This window comes from Jaculus jaculus, chromosome 12, assembly GCF_020740685.1.
Source record: "Jaculus jaculus isolate mJacJac1 chromosome 12, mJacJac1.mat.Y.cur, whole genome shotgun sequence".
Classification (NCBI taxonomy): domain Eukaryota; kingdom Metazoa; phylum Chordata; class Mammalia; order Rodentia; family Dipodidae; genus Jaculus; species Jaculus jaculus.
Genome location: NC_059113.1, coordinates 102,105,241 through 102,119,371, shown reverse-complemented (window position 1 = coordinate 102,119,371; position 14,131 = coordinate 102,105,241). Strand labels below are relative to the sequence as shown.

The window sequence follows — 14,131 nt, the reverse complement described above, 5'->3', positions numbered from 1 at the left end:
ATGGTCCTATCTGGCGAATCATAAATTCTAGCATAGTTCCACATCCCAGCTAGAACAGGGTGCTTCCCCCAAGCCCCTAAGGTCAAACCAGTTTGGGTACAGAAACTATATGCTTCCTGTGCCCATTCAGGGCACAAATCCAGTTCAAGACAATTGCAATTCTGTGCCATAGATAAGAGATGGCTCAGTGAATAGATGCTATCACTGTAAGCATGAGGACTGAGTCCAGATCCCCAGAACCCATACAGAGTTGGACTTCTGAGGGGGCATCTCTAACATGATCCCAATGTACTTGTACTATGAGATGGGAGAACCAGACAAGAGAGTCTTCTGGAAGCTCACGGACCAGCTAATTTGTATGCATCAGTGAACAAGAACCCTTGCCTCAAACCAAGTGGAAGGTGAAAACTGACGCTCAGTATTATCCCCTGACCTTTACATATGGGCCATGACACACACCTAAACACACACACACACACACACACACACACACACACACACACACACACACACACAAGTATGGCTGCCTTATGCCTCAAGGTGTTTACAATCCATTCTTTCCTTTTTATTAGCCAAAGGTATATAGGGGTGGGAATCTACTTCTGAAGTACCCCCTTGAGAGAATGGACAATAGCCAAGAAAATATTATTTCATTATAGTAACCACACATAATAAAACATAATGTGGTGATTTTCCAAATGTTACAAAATAATGCTTTTACAGACTTTTACTTGCAAAGTGTTGACTTTAAAATCAGTTGATGCTGCACGGCCATTATCCCACCACTCAGGAGGCTGAGGCAGGAAGATTGGGAATTCCAGGCCAGCTTGGGAAATGTAGGACCTATTTCAAAAAGAGAACAAAATCAGATTGAGAATACCAGAGTGAAAGCTCTCAATTTCCTTGAATATGGAAGGTGTGTGTGTCCCTTCTTCTCACATGGCTCCGCATTGTGCATGTCACTTGGGAAGAGCAGCACTTTCCCTGAGAGCAGCACTTTACTTCAGGCGAGCATGTACGTCTGCTCACAGAGCATTATTGAAATACCAACTTATAGCTGGCAGTTCTACAGAGAGCTCGCATTCCTAGTGCGACAGACAGACTCGGTGTATCTCCCCAAAGCCTGAAGCATCCTCCTTGAGTAGTTCTGGACTGCTCAGTGACACTCAGTAGCATTTCACATAATTGCATTTCTCGTCCTGAACTCCTGTTCATTCCGTTATTTTATTTGTTTACAACAGCTTTCAGTCTGTTCATGATTCATTTCATATATGCATATTAAATTCAAGATTATGATGAGAATCAATGGAGATGCATGAGGACAAAATACTTAACAATTTGCAAACCTAAATAATCCCTTTTCATTTTCTCATGCCCCCTACGTGCACCATCTGCTACCTCCATTCCTGATGCAAGCCCCACAGAACCTCTCACCTGCTTCATCTGACATCTTTCATTCTGGCTTTTATTTGAGCTGTATTTTCATGGTCTCACTTCAGTTAAAGGTCTCTTACAGAGCAGTAGATCATGAGGAAGGAAATGAAGACGCAACAAGCCAGTGAGTCAAGGGAGCAAGAAGACCAATGCAACACCCTGAGAATGAAAATAAAGTGCAGCCCAAGTGTCCCTGAGGTGCCCACACAGACCACGGAACATTTGTAAATGGAACAAATTTTATAGATGGGTTTTTTAAAAATGAACTGAGGTTATCCTTTGCTAGGCTGTCATGCTCTTTGGAGCTCACAGGCCTAATTTTATGTAAAAATAAGGTTATATCAAAACAAAATTGTGACTACCCATTTTCCTAATTAGTGGCTTCTTTGTAAATAAAACATTTTGTTTAGGTAATTACTAAAGTAAATAATTAAGGTTTCATTGAATTGGGAGGCTGGGCTGCTTATAACACCAGAAGTTTTGGCTCACTTAAGCACCTGTAATTTAACTAATCAGGGCTCTGTGAAAAGCACACTTCTTATCATCATTGGGCTTTTTAATTTTTTTTTATTATTTTTCAGATAAGCAAAAGGTATCCATGGGATCATATTGTGTACTGCAGGACAAAAAATAAACTTGTGCATCTGTCATTGCAACATTAATATTGGTAATTTTCCCCTGGAGAATCATCTTAATGAGGTGATTATTAATGTAAGGAACCTCAAGAGTATTCATGGAATCTCTGTCAGCTTCTTCAGTAGGTGACTGAAATGATCCTGCTTTTCTGCTGACATTTACACCATCCCCGGGCAAATTGTTGGCGTAAATACTAAGGGATGTTTAAGCTCTGAGTTGAGCAGTAAAGCAGGTCACATAAGCAACTTACACAGTTCACTCCAGGTCTCACACATTTGATTGTCATGGAAAAAATTAAAATATGTTTAAATTTTTAAATTAAAACCAATATGTAAAAGCATTCATGGAACATCGAGTCTTGTTTGTCTAAAGTTTCTTTTCTTTGTTTTGTTTCATAATTTGGCTTTGTAACTGTATCATTTTGTGACAGAAACCATGTATGGGAAAAGAAAATAAATGGATAACACAGATACACACATAATATATATGAGAGAGAGAGAGAGAGAAAGAAGGATGGATGCTGAATGAAGTATAATGGAAAAATTGACTGATCTAAAAGTGAATTTGGCCCAGGATAAAAGCTGATCCATCCTACTTATACTTAAATCTAGGGGAGCAAAGCCTGACAGTGGCTGTGTCCATAGTCAGCCTGTTTTCTGACCTGCCCAGACCCCAGCTGAAAATGTGACCTGCTCTTCTGCTCTGCCCTTGCTACTTACCATGAGAATGTCTGATAATGCTCTTTCAGCTTATTGTCTCAAGAGTACGTGTTTATACAGATATGAGTTTGAAGAGGATAAACAAGAGAAAGATCAAACACATTTTTTGAATAGCTCCTCTGTGCCTTACAAGAATTCTCTGTCTCTCTTTCTCTTTTTCTCTCTCAGTTCTTCAAGATAGCAGATGCTTTTAGCCAGGTATTCAGGAGGAGGAGATGGACACTTAGAAAGCAGGAAACACTTTCCCAGTGCCATTTCAGTAGCATCATTTTAGAGGGGTTTGAATCCACATTGCTATGATCTCAGAACTCATATGTTGCCCCACTTGCCCTCACCAGGTAAGCAGTAATGTACACCAGGCCTAGAACCACAAACAAGCCGGAAATTGTTGACCAGAAAATGAAGTGTATTATAGACAGGACTATGACCTTAGCAACCATTGCTACCCAAAGAACTTTCAAAACCCTATAATTGTGTGCACAATAAATGACTAGTTACAAAATCCCTGTGACATAAGTATTAGCCTCTTGTCCCAGCTTGCAAGTTTGATGTAGTTTGTGTGCATGCATGCGTGTGAATGTGTTCAATTGTGTTAGATATGTCAATCGCTCTCATGAAAGGTCCTAAATTTAGCTAGATTTAGCTCGGTGCAGGGACACTAGACAGGTGTTGTGATTTGGATGCAAAATCTCCTCCTTGGGCTCATATGTTTTGGACATTTGGTCCCCAGTCAGTATGCTGTTTGAGAAGCTTGTGAAGTCTTGCTGGAAGAAGTCGGTCAATGTGGGGTGGCCTTTGATGTGTCAGAGCCCAGTCCTACCCTGTTCTACCTCTGTTTCCTGACTCTGGCAAGATGTGACCAGTTCTGCTCCCACTTCCAACACCATACCTTCCCTGCTATGAAACTTCCCCTCAAAATTATAAGGCAAAATAAGTTCTTTCCTTCCCTATGTTCCTGCAGGTCTGGTGTGTGTTTATAGCAATAAGAACGTGACTGGTACAGTGAAAAGACCAACAGAAAAAATTGGAGCTGAGAAGTGGGATTGTTGCTGTGAACCTGACCCTGTTGTTCTTGGTGCTTGGGAACAGGTTTGCTAAAGGATGGTGGAAGATTTTGCAACTGACTGGAGAAGCCTTTTAATGCTATGGGTAGAGTTTAGAGGATCATTCTGGTGGACATTTGGGAGACCAGAAAATCTGGAAGAAATGTGGACTGTGAAGGCTTGACCCATGAGGTTTCAGAGGGAGTGAAGACTCTCACTATGATGTATCTCCTAGGATATTCTGGCAAGGGATCTGGCTGCATTCTTCCAGTGTTCTGAGCATTTGAACAAAAGTGAGTTCTAAAGAAATGGACTAATTAGTGTTGAAGAGCAAATTTCAAGACAGCCCAGCATATTCAGTATGGTGTGACTTCTCTTAGCTGCTCTTAAGCAGATCTATGGAGAAAGGAAAAAAATGCAGAGCAGAAAGATATTTTAAAAAGTGGAGTATAGAAAGAAACACGAACAAGTTTAAAGTTTCAGGCCAGGAGACTATAGCCAACAGAGTAACTGGCGTTGTGAAGGAGTTTAGAGGCATTAAAGACAAATATATTCCTGTTCAGTAGGATAAAAGGAAAGGTGACCTGAGAGGACAAGAAAACACTCTGAAGGCTCTACCTAGTAAAATTACAAATGCTTTTAAAAGGTGGATGCCTGAAGGGAGAATGCTAAAATAATTCCCTGCCCTTCGGATCAGAATACAGAAGCTGTTCCAGCCGAGATAGAAGTTGGGGTGGAGAAGGAGGAACTCCATTCTAAGCTAGCAACAGAGCTTGGAGGCCTATTCCACATGGAACTGGGTATTTTATGCATTAAAAATGCAAGATTAGTGGTGCAATGCATTGTTGGACCACAGAGAGCCGCTGAGGCCAAAATTATAGAGTGGGGTCAGAATTCCTGCCAGGATGTCCTGCGAGGTCATGGTGTGACTCTCTGAAGGGAGCACTAGATTGTCAAGGAGATCCCAGGATGTCAGAAACATCAGAGATGCCAGGAACACAGCACATATTCCAAGGAAAGTTATAGGATCAGAATGGAGATGGCCCACAAGACAGGCTATGTATATAACAGGCAGCATGGCTGGAGAGATGGCTTAGCAGTTAAGGCACTTGCCTGCAAAGCCTAAGGACCCATGTTCAACTCTCCAGATCCCACTTAAGCCAGATGCACAAAGGTGAGGCAAGCACAAGGTCACACATGCCCACTAGGTGGCACAAGCATCTGGAGTTTGACTTCAGTGGCTGAGGTCCGGGTGCACCAATTCTCTCTCTCTCTCCCTCTCTCTCTCTCTCTCTCTCTCCCTCTTTCTCTTATTAATATATTTTTTAAAAGGAAAACATAAGCTGGATGTGGTGGCACACTCCTTTAATCCCAGCATTGGGAGGCAGAGGTAGGAGGATTGCTGAGATTTTAAGGTCACCCTGAGACTACATAGAGAATCCCAGATCAGCCTGGCCTAGAGTGAGACCCTACCTCTAAAACTAAAAAAAGAAAAACAGAAAAAACAGAGGCCCAAACCAAAAATTGTCTTTCAAAATAATCCTGGTAAACAGCAACAATTTGATGAACACATAATTTGTACTTGGAAGTGATACCTATCCTAGTAACTAGAAAAACATGGTGTAGATTTATGATAGAAATGAATGAATCAGAAACTATCCACTGCAATCTCAATACCGAGAGGTAATTTTATCATTGCAAACATTTCAATATATTTCCTTTCCATCATGTCTTTTTTTTCCCCAAATTGTACATCTACTTATTCAAAATTCCATTACACAAAAACTTGAGCACACATTTTGACTAATGTTGTAAGAAAAGAAAACATCAGTGCTTTTCGCCAGCATGGGAGAAGAGCCAGGGAGCAGAACAGGGTATACTCACATTAGTTTCACAGGAACACTGGCCTCTGATAGCCACAGTAAAAGTAACATGGCTACCTCTGGCCCATAGTCCTCAGTGCTGACTACAGATGGAAAATACCTGGGGGATTTTAAAAACTCCAGTGCTTCCCAGACCTGCCCTAGAACAATCAGAACATCCTAGCATCAATACCACAAAGCAAGTCTAAAAATTTACATTAACAAACTATGCCATCATTTGAAGTTTTTATCTCAAACACTTTAAATAATTCTAAATTGTGAGTTAACCTTGATCATCAATTTGGTGGAATTGGGAATCACAAAGGAAACACATCTGAGATGGTGCCTCTTGAATGTACTGACTGAGGAAGGAAGACACACGATGTCTATATTCAGCTTTCCAGGGGCTGGGTCCTGGACTGAATAAAGGGGTGAAAAACCTGAGATCTAGCATTTATCACTATTATTACTACTAATATTTACCATCCGTTTTCTGACTATGGATTGAATGTAGCTAAATGCGTCCTGCTCCTTCACCTCACCTTCCCTTCCATTATTGACTTCATCACCTCAAACTGAAAGCAGCAATAAGCTTTCTCCTTCAGTTGCTTCTTGTCAGGTATTACATGCAGACTGATTAACACAGTCATCTCATGATATGTGAAAGGACTTTGAAAGCTTCCACAACAAAGAAACTATAAATATATAACATATATATAATATATAATATATAAATATAGGTATGTTTAACATAATTTAAACTTTATATAATGTGTACATGTACAGAAACACCAAGTTACTCCATTCATATGTATAATTTTTGTATTTCTATTAATCAGTGAAAACAAATGTAAGTTTAGAAAGGAGAATCAACTTAAAGCACAAGAAAAGTTTGACATCATTTTTTTGTTACACACTTAAATGTTTACAAAAGATGAAATATCTGGTAATACTGATATAAGAATAAACGCTGTTGTTCTACTCTTTTAAATTGACAAAGAGGGGAAAAAATCAGCAAAAATAAGGGTTCACGGTGCACGTGGACACTCAAAGATGGAAGCTGTTTATGATGGCACACGACTTTCATCCCAGCACAAAAGAGGCTGAGGTAGGAGGACCTCTATGTGTCCAAAGCCAGTCTGGTGCTAAAAAGTGATTTCCAGGTCATTTGGGACTACAGTGATACCCTGCCTCAAAACAAAACAAAAGATGACACTCAAAGATTGATATCTTCTTGGCTGAGGGATTTCAAAGTCAGATGAGCAAAATACTTTATGGTATCACCCATAAAGACAAAGACAAACTTTCAACAATTTGAAAATAACATTGGTACCTAATATTAAGGATACTGCTGAGAAACTTGCTGAAAAATATATACATATATATATTTGATGCACTCATATTTATTTAAAGTTATCAAGAACAGCACAGAGAATGGACAGAATTGTAAAACTACTATGAACAAGGCCCTGGGGGATTACTGAAATGTCAAGACCTATAATATTGCCACATAGAACTGACAGAACCCAAGACGTACAGCTTGTCACCTCCTGACTTCATAACATGCAACCCAATGTGCTTGGGAATTCCATTCGCATCTCAGCATCTACCTTTTACCAAACATTAAGAGCTACAAGGGCGTGGCATAGCGCCTTTGGCTCCATGACCACCGGATTTCAGCTTCCAATGGCACAACCCCCTAACCCATATCTGCCCAGGGAAGAGAAAAGAGAGCTCATCCCCTCAATTATGACACAAAGAATAAGGCCGTGGACCAATGACAACGGGCACTGCTGTAAAACTCTAAGGCAGCGCTCCGCATACTCAACATTGCCAGCCTTCCTTACATGCACCATTTCCTTTCTCCCAGTGGCCATCACCCCTCTGCGGGGACCTGCGCGTCAAAGGAAGCGTGAAGCAGGCATAGAGCTGCAGAGGATGGCAGGGCGTGACGACGCTCTGGTCAGAACGGACACTGCCAACAGACCGCTTCTGCCCAAGATTACCGAACAGGACACAGTTTCTAGTTCCCTAGTTTTTTCCACCCCCCTTTCTCACTCCTAACCCTATTTATGAACACCGTACAGATTTTTTTAACATGGGATGTTTCACAACTTGCGGGTCATCCTTGCTCAGGGCCATGCGAGCGTTCTCTGCATTGTTCCAATTGTAACATATGTGCTGCCTAAGCAAGTACTCCACATAAAGAGATTTTTTAAACAAATTCTCCATTGTCTCTGTCTTGCAACCTTTTATCCTCCAGTTCTTGCACTTTGCTTTTCAAGAGTAACTCTTACGTTCATTTTTCTCTTGGCTACTATTACAAATTTAATTCATGACTGCATCTGTCTATCATCCTTTAAACAACTACGTTCATAGCATAAAAAAATCATGACTCATTCCTTTCAACACCTAAAAAGGCAGATTTCATTTTATAGAGCCCTTCTGATCCTTACATTTCCTCCTCGTTATGAATTTCAAATTTTCTTTTTGTAATTTTTTTTTAGTGGCACCTGTTTATACATCAACAAATGCCTTCTTCCCAGTCGTCATGACTCTTTCCACAAAGCCCCGCGCACTAGGTGACGGACGCTAGCTGGAGCTTCCTTGGCGGAGCTTCTTGTGCTGCTCTCAGCTGAAGCCATGCAGACAAGAAAGAACAATCATCAAAACCTTCCTCCAGGGCTGGAGAGATGGCTTAGCGGTTAAGCACTTGCCTGTGAAGCCTAAGGACCCCGGTTCGAGGCTCGGTTCCCCAGGTCCCACGTTAGCCAGATGCACAAGGGGGCGCACGCATCTGGAGTTCGTTTGCAGAGGCTGGAAGCCCTGGCACGCCCATTCCCTCTTTCTCCCTCTATCTGTCTTTCTCTCTGTGTCTGTCGCTCTCAAATAAATAAATGTTTTTAAAAATTAAAAAAAAAAAAAAAACCTCCCTCCATAAAGAAACGAGCCCTGGCTCCCTACTACTGAGGGCAATACATCACCAGGAGAAGGTGTGTCCTTTGTGTCCAGAGGGCGGCCTCCACCACTGGGCGGCACTCCCAGGCCCAGGTCTGCGTCCTCTGAAGACACTCTTCGTGGGTCTTGCTTTTTCTCTAGATGTTCTGCCAACTAGGTTAGGCTGACCACATTGTGTGGGCATGAACAACCGCCTGTCCTTGATTTCCTCTCAGCTAGCCAAGACGAAAGAGGGGGCTCTAGAAAATGCTTCACCATAAGCTTTACGCCTATGTAAACACTGTACATCAAATAGAGCAGTATCTGGGGAAACCGCCTGGCTAGCTAGAAGTATTGCTTTACTCCTAAAATAAGACAAGAGGACGTGAGTAGTTTAGGATTCATTCTCATGCCCTTTGGTTAAAACGTGATGACTTAATAGCCTTCTACTTTTATGTTCACTCCCTTATAACTAATTGGAAAAACAGCTTTCACAAGTGAACCAAAACCCACGAAGTGGGCAATTTCAGGGAAGACATGGAGAAGCACTAAAAAGCCAGGGCCTTCCCGATATACCTCTGAGGGCAGTTGTCCTCTAGATGAGAGAACCACGTGGCATTTTTGTTAGTATTTGATTTGCTCTCCAAAATTTCCAAAGAAACCTTTTGTCCAGTTGAAAACAAATCGAAGAAGCTTGTCTGGGAGTTCCGAAATGCTGCATAGAGGATGTGGATGACGCTCTTGCCTGACCAATTACTGCTGCCTCTCTTACTGCAGGGATGCCCCCCAAATCCTTTAGATCAGAATTCTTGGGGTACTCTCATGGCCTTTGCACTGGGTTTGCAATCCCCATATGGACAGCTCAAAGTACACCTGTGAAATCCAGCTTCCTCATCTAAGGGTAAGCAAAGAATATTGTTATTTACAGATGAATCTTGGAAAGAGGATCAAATTGAGTCAAATTCCTCTGGAATTTCATCAGCTGAATTTTCTCTGGTCCCTTTTCCTGCCTTTCCACTATTTCCTAAGCGTTTCAGTATGTGATTCCTCTGATCAGAATCTGTGCTTCCTCTCCACCCCCCGAGGTAGGATTTCACTCTAGCCCAGGCAGACCTGGAATTCACCATGGACTCTCAGAGTAGCCTCAAACTCACAGCGATCCTCCTACCTCTGCCTCCCAAGTGCTGGGATTAAAGGTGTGCACCACCATGCCCAGCAGAATCTGCTTTAAATATACATATATATTTATTTGAGAGAAAGAGAGAAGGAGGAAGGGAGAAAGAATGGGAATGCTACCATTTTCAGCCACTGCAAACAAACTCCAGATGCATGAGCCACCTTGTGCATCTGGCTTACATGGGTCCTGGGGAATTGAACCTGGGTCCTTAGGCTTCACGGGAAAGCACCTTAACTGCTGAGCCATCTCTCCAGCCAGGGTCTGCTTTTAGGAAAGCTGACCCAGCTATGTCAGGAGTAACACAAGCTACAAACTGGTCCTTGTCCTCTATGGTTAAATTCACATTATGAAACCCACACTGGACCATTGTTACAGTTCTTCCGCCAATACTCTGTAAGAAAGCACTCATGCATTACTCCCTCACTCATTCATGCTGGTATTGGACACCTGCTCTGAGTTCTGGCAATGGCTGTCCCAAGGACTAAGACAGATGCATTTCTGTCCCCACCCCAAGGCTTTCCACTCAGTGACATTGCCCCCTCTGGCACTTCCACTGTGACATCTCTCACACTGGGGATGTCAGTGAGTGAACCCACATGAAATCCACAGGTAGCAGGTGTAGCAATGGGCGGACCAACGCTAAGCACCATTGACGCTGCCTTTTCCCACCACCCAGGCACATCGCAGTGTTCAGATCTCAACCACATACAGGAGAAAGTGTTCTAGCAGCCCTGGACAGAAGTAAAAATAATCATTTCCTCCAGGAATTATCAGAGGATTTTTCCAAATTTATTTTTTCTTGGGAATCATTAAGTTGTCTCCAACATGTCCAAACACCCAAACATTTAAAAACAAAAATTTATATTTGGATCCTCTCCAGAAATCTGTTTTTTTAAAATATTGCCTTTTATTAAAAATCAAACAATACACTGACTTAATCTATATTGGGTAACTATTGTACTGTTTTTAAGACATAGGAAAATATTACTAACAAATGTCCTTTTAATTCCTTAGTGTTTTTAGTTGTTCTGAAGACACCATTTAAGTAACTCAGTTTGAATCAGAGAAAAAACTAAAGACACAAAACATCAATAATTAATTAATTTGTTTGTTTATTTATTAACTTTAATTCTCATGAGGAAGCAATAAAGGAAAGTGAGAAGAGCCTGGGATCTGGATTCTAAACACACATGCTTATATCCCAGGAATACCCCATTGCTGTAGGCTTGGGTAGACTTATGTGATGTTCAATACTAAACTTTCCCTCTCTACATTGAGAAAAACAATAGCATCTACCCCACAGAGATGACTGAATTGAATTCTGGGGATAGTGACAGGGGTTCAATGACTTCACTCTTCATAGAAAAGCAGCCTGCCTTAGTGCACCCTGCCTTCACGCGGGGCTGTTAGTGACAGTGTTCAATGACTTCACTCTCCATAGAACTGCAGCCTGCCTTCACGCGGGGCTGATAGTACTCTCATCCTAACATGATTATGGCTATAGGATGCACTTCATTTATTTTCGAAGAGAGGAAAGCTTAAACTCATAGCTTGGTTTAGACATAGATTCCTTGAAATCCATTTATGTACAAATATGTGACAGTATAAGATGTGTCCCTGTTAGAAAGTGTCACACTGTGGTTTACAGAATGGGAGAATCTGCTTCTTCAATCACCAGAGTCCCCTAGTTATACACATAAACACACAGAGAGGCCTCTATTCAAGAAACTGCACTTTTGTCTTTCTCTCTGTGTATGTATATATGCATATATGCTTAAATAAACTACATACCCACAAAAACTGTGCAAGCTTAACTTTATGCAATATTGAGAGTGCTTTAACTTTCTAAAGTTAACTAAACAGACAGAGAAGTGTTTACTTCATTCGCAGTCCAATGCAATCACTTTTTAGCTTTTTACAGGAAAGAAGCCAGAATTCAAGAGTAATGTTTTACATAGTTTATTAAGGCCAAAGTTACAATACTTCCTCCAATCCAAAGGGAAAATTAAGAGTGAAAAAGTATAAACTCTGACAAGAGCTTCCTGGGATCATTAATGGAGCATAAGTACTGCTGCCCTCTGGGGAAAACAAAAATAATTCCTAGGACGGGAAAATGGAGACAGATTTCCTTCACAGAAATTCTCCTTCCCTTCCTTCCTGTCATGTTGGAGACCTAAACATCCCTTTTGCTTCACTTGGCATGAAGTCCTAAAATGAGATAATTAGACGGTGGGTGGGTGGGTGGGTAGGTAGGTAGGTAGGTAGATAGATAGATAGATACATAGATAGATAGATAGATAGATAGATAGATAGATAGATAGATAGATAGATAGATAGATAGATAGATAGATAGATAGATTAGATAGATAGATAGATAGACAGACAGATGTCTTCATAGAGAAATGGGTAACAATTGAGTCCTGTTTGTGAACATGTTGGCACACAGAATATGTAGTTATAAGGGCCCCATTTTAGCAAGCCTGACTTCACAAAATGACCATTGAAAGGCAATCCTCTCTCACACATGCTCTGACGAGAACACTCAGTTTATGTGCACAGAGGGAAAACACAGCTTTTACCGCACAGACCGGGAGGCTTGGGTTAAGGTCCTTGGTGACCACCAATGAGTTAAAAATGATATGGTATGCTCTGAGTGTTGATTCATAGTAAAATTTGCTTTGATGAGATTCAGTGACTCACAGAAGTGCCAACACACTTCCAAAAAGCTACAATGGCTCATAAAACACAGATGTAAAGGTCCATTCTTCTATTTTTGTACTTTGGTTGCCATTTCCTAACAAAACTGTTTATCTCCGTAGTCTATACTCTGTACAATGATTACTGCCTTTTCATTTCTCCTCATGCATAATTATCAAATCATCTTATTCCAGACACCAGTGATCCCACATTCTTTCCTTCCCATCCTTCCCTGCACTGCGGTTCAGCCTGTTCCCATCATGGCCCCCCACCTGTAGCCCCGACACGTCTTCCATGCCTTCCTTTCCTCCACCACCTTCCCTCCTTGTCCTGCCTGGCAAGCTGAGGAACATGCCACCGTTCTGCATGTGCGTCTTTCACTCACAATATATCAGCAGCCCTGTATGGTCCAGAAGAATAAATGCCTAAATCAAATAAAGCAAGCATTTATTACAGAAAACAAATGCCAAACACCCATGCTTAACTTCTACAGTTATTTATAAGTTAAAATCCCCACTCTTTTACATATCCAAGAGCGCACGTGCACACACACACACACACACACACACACTGACTAAAATAGTCTGAGGATATGCCAATCACCTCTTAAAATTAATTGATTATTATTTTTTGGTATTTTATTGAAGAACCCAATCCTTTCATTTTTTTTTCCTCTCAGGAAAAAAAATTAAATTAACTTTCTCAAGAAATGTCTACATCTTCTGTATAACTCACTTCAGTTGCATGAAATTTAATTCAAACCTTGACATTTCACAAATTCCACATGACCTTCAGAGAAAGGGGGTGGGGAGGCCTTAGGCAGAAACCCTCCGTTCCCTGTTAGCACTCTGAGTAGTAACGCCTAGAACAGTTACGCATGTGTCCCGATTCAGTTCAAATGAAGGAGCCACGTGAAGTTAAAATTAAAGGAAAATATTTTGTTACATTATAATTTAGAGAATTTATTTGTTAGAAAAATGACCTATTCAAGTTAAAAGCAAACAGCCAGCTTTAGATTTTCTTCTTAGCCCCTCTTTTGAATCAGCACTGAAGAAATGACAGATCAGAAGGAATCAAGGGTTTGAAAAACTAGCAAAGCTAAGAGAGAGTCCCAAGCAAACAACTCTGGTCACATCTGTGACAGAGTATGTCCAAGGTGGTGGTCTAAGTTTTATTCTTTCCTGGATTAGTTTTGGATCATCGTGGTTTAGTCCATCGTCTTGGAAATTCCCTAATTCCTAGGCTATCTGGCTTGGGAAAAACAGATGAATGCTGTGGTCAGCTGATGGGTAATAATATACAAAGCATGGTGGGGCCAGGTACTGATGTAAACAGAGGTGTGCTCCTCTGGGCTCCAAAGTGCAGGGTTTGTGTGAAACCAAGGCCCTAACTACTTCTAAGGTTGTGTCTATTGGAGGTGACTTCAAAATGAGTCCCTCGCTGTCTGGTGGTCGATGTAATGGCTCTGAAGTACCTCGGGTGGACACAATTCTCCGTATTCACTTTCCTTGAACGCAAAGGTACTGCTAAGCCTATCGCTTTTCTCAATACACATTACAACTTGAAGTGGGAAGACATCTGAAAAAGACAGAAACTTATAAACAGATAGTTATAAGAGCAATCCTT

The 14,131-nt window shown here is 41.3% G+C and overlaps 1 non-coding gene across 1 annotated transcript; it reads right to left on the bottom strand.

Annotated features, from left to right (window-relative positions):
* Window positions 1-7,786: 7,786 nt before the first annotated feature.
* LOC123453886 lies at window positions 7,787-7,891 on the bottom strand. The gene has a single exon (XR_006633060.1). It is a non-coding gene; the product is annotated as a U6 spliceosomal RNA (small nuclear RNA).
* Between the last annotated feature and the right edge of the window lie 6,240 nt (window positions 7,892-14,131).